Below are 3,811 nucleotides of genomic sequence, written 5' to 3'. Positions count from 1 at the left end.
TAACCGAGCAGCATTTGAGAACATTAATTAGTAGCTGTTAATTGCTCATTACTTTCTGTCATACAACTTAAATGGTAAGCATAAAGACTAATGACATCTTCATTAAAATGCTTCACAATTATTCCATTCCTTACACTGATTATAGTTATATAGAAGCTCCTGGAATTAAAGGTTTCTGCCCTTTTTGTGATTTGTAGCACATTTTCCACGAAGTCAAAGCCTGTGCAAGCAGCGCTTCAGCCAAAACAGCTGAACCGAAGGGGGAAAAAAATCATATTTCTTACAGCCACAGAGTAAAAAGCCATGCTAAACAATATCTATGGCCTCAATATTCCGACGCTGAACTGGAAATAAAACAGCAAAACTCATTTTGTGAGGACTGTTTGGTCTTGATGCTGAAAATGGACTGTCATGTGAGCTGAATTATACACACACTTAAAGAAGGAGATTCTTCTGATGCAGAGATGTGGAGCGGCACACAAGCCCGTAGCAGAATATTACTGTAAATATAATGTTTATTTGACACAAAAATGATAGGCCTGTCACAACGTCACCCAAAAGTTGAATTGCACTCTAAATTACAGTCTAAAGTTCAAGACGTTTAAATTTAATGCATTGAACTTGAAGTGACAAGGTGTTAATTGTGTAAATGGTTAATTATTTGCATGGGAAGTACAGTAATCACCAGTCAAAATGATATGATTGTCATATCAACATCTGATGTATCTGTAAAAATACCAATCATGAAGCATTAAGTTTTGATGGTGAAGCACTTTTCCATCTCTCATAGGTCTTTATTTTGCTTTACGCACTGAGACTAAATATGCTTGTCAGTATTTTTTAGTAACTAGTTACTAATATAATGATTATCTTCTGTGTGTATCAACAGATTGTCTGATGTGCAGCACTAGGAAATCACAGAAACAGGTTAGTGGCTTGACTCTTTTGTAGATTTTGACACCATTCTGTCTCTTTGCTGTAGTTAGAAACAATCAGACGTTTAATAACAATTTACATATATTTGAATGCAAGCATGCAAGTTAGTGAGTCATATTTTATGAGAGGAATCTGGATTTGTCTGTTCAATGTGGTGTCCCAACAAACTGAACATCATCTAACTTAAAACACACATCCTTCCAGATATCATATCACATGATATTCGTGGTTTCTGCAATGAGGTGAGCATGATTTGATTCTGGGTGTACACAATACACTTACTGCAAATGCAAACACAGGGCATGAACACTTCTTGTTAGACTGGCCAGTTAAATTACAGGCTGAATAAAATATAGTGAAACATGAAAGCACAAAAAATGTGACGCCAGACAGGATTTTGAGTGTGCTTGTGCATGCAAGTATATATGAAACACAGATGGAAATATCGTTTTCCACATGCACCACCAAAATGTCTCTCTGTGGCTTTATTTGGCTTTATTTAAGAGTAAAGCATTGATTATCTTCAGACACTATCACATGGTTAGATGTTTAATAAATGCTACACTTCGAAAGTTTGGTGTCTTTTATTTTGAAACATTTTTTAAATAAGTTTTTCATGCTCACCAAGGCTGAAATTAATTGAGCAAAAAATACGGTAAGAACATTAATATTATAAAATATAAGTTACAATTTAAAATAACTTTTTTCTATGTGAATATATTTTAAATGTAATTTATTCCTGTGATGCAAAGCTGAATTGTCCGCATCATTACTCCAGTCTTCAGTGTCACATGATCCTTCAGAAATCATTCTAATGTGCTGATTTGCTGCTCAAAAAAACATTATTATTGCCAATGTTAAAAACAATATCAATGTGGTGCTTAATATTTTTGTGGAAACTGTGATGCAGTTTTACTAGTTCAAAACAACAGCATTTATTTGAAATAGAAATCTTGTGTAACATTATAAATGTCTTTGCTGTCACTTTTGATCAGTTTAATTTAAAATTAATCCAAAAAATATTTAATAAAAGTACCGGTATGCATTTAATTCAAAACAAATCATACTGAACAATAGTGTACACACATGCACAACATCCACTTTGGCTGGATTCGAGTTTTCAGATCGCACCGTATCATTTTATTCAGCGTGTAATTCATCTGAAGGCCTTTGAGTTCACGCTCTGTATTTTCAGTTACAGTTTGTATTTGATGTGATAAGTTGTTTAATAGTATATTTGTTGTAGCAGGTCACATCCAGATTTAATCATTTCCTCCACTGAAGTTCAGTTTGGTGAGACTCCATGTTGAACAGTCAAATCCAGAACCTGTAATAGATTCCTCTCATAAATTATGACTCAGCAACTCACATGCCTGCATGAAAACAAAGCACCAATCATTCTTTGAAGCACAAACACACTCTACAGCATGGACAGACTGACGGTAAATCAAATGGTTTTGACTCATCCTTCTACATTTTCATGGTTCTGCTCTGACACAATCTAGTTTGAAAAAGTAAACTTTATCAAATAAAGATGGCTTGACAGTGATGTTAATTGGCCCAGTATTTATTTATTTATTTTTATTTTGTCGCCATTTTTATAGGACTGTAGAGTGTAGACAGGATAGTGGGGCTGGGAGATCAGGATGTGACCCAGGTCAGACTTAAACCTGGGTCGCTGTGAGACAACAGCTCTTATTTGTCCTGAACACGTGCACAGTCCCATGCAGAACAGCTGTGGGTTTAGCCTAGAGCACGGGTCAAAATAATTCTAGATTTGTTTTCTTTAATTAGCTTAACTACCATACTATATGTATGTATGTATGTATACAGTTGTGAACAAAAGTTTACATATACTTTGCAGTATCTGCAAAATGTTACTTATTCTAGCAAAATAAGAGGGATCATACAAAATGGAAGGTTTTTTTGGGGGTTTTTTTTAGTGCTGACCTGAATAAGATATTTCACATAAAAGATGTTTGACTGTATGGTTTTGGGATCAATCTTTTCACACTGAGGACAACAGTGGGACTCATATGTAACTATTACAAAAGATTCAAACGCTCATTGATGCTCCAGAAGGGGGGGGAGGGGTATGGGGGAAGAGGGACGATGCGTTAAAGGCATAGTTCACCCAAAAATGAACATTTTGTCATCATTTTCTCACCCTCATTTTGTTCCCGACCTGTATAAGTTTTGAAGAACCAAACAGTTTTTGGTCCCCATTGACTTCCATAGTAGGGAAAGAAATACCGTGGAAGCCAATGGGGATTATCAACTGTGTGATTACCAGCATTCTTCAAAATATCTTCTTCTTGTTCAACATAAGAAAGAAATTCATACTGGTTTGGAATGACATGAGAGTAAGTAAATGATGACAAAATTTTCATTTTTGGGTAAACTGTTCCTTTGAGAGCCTGGAGATGAAAACTTTGAATTTGAAGATCTGGGAAAATTGAACTTATTTTGTTTTCTGGGAAACATGTAAGTATGCACGCACAGTTTTAAGGCAGTTTTAATCGCCTTTTTGGTAACTTCATGACTTAACTGACCACGACATTGCATGCACATAGTTTATTTCGCTTTGATATGAAAGGATACAGGCTACAGCGCGCGCCGGCGCCTTTGTGTGTGTAAATGAAGAGCACGCGCTGCCAGCACAGTACCGTTTCCGCGCTCACTTGACTCGCGCCTGGCGCTGAAGTGAAGTGGAGCGCGCGGCTGAAACGTCTCCCATTCTCAGTCGTTCTGTGACTGAATAAATGCACTTCTTGTCAAGAGAAAAAGTGACAGAAGCAGCAGTTGTGAGTGGGGTGGCCAACTCTAGCCCCACCCCTGCGTTAATTGCGTTAAATATTTTTAACGCGTTAAACTG

The sequence above is a fragment of the Sinocyclocheilus rhinocerous genome, unplaced genomic scaffold, assembly GCF_001515625.1.
Source record: "Sinocyclocheilus rhinocerous isolate Xijiao unplaced genomic scaffold, SAMN03320098_v1.1 scaffold28, whole genome shotgun sequence".
Taxonomy (NCBI): Eukaryota; Metazoa; Chordata; class Actinopteri; order Cypriniformes; family Cyprinidae; genus Sinocyclocheilus; species Sinocyclocheilus rhinocerous.
Note: the sequence above shows the minus strand (reverse complement) of the source record.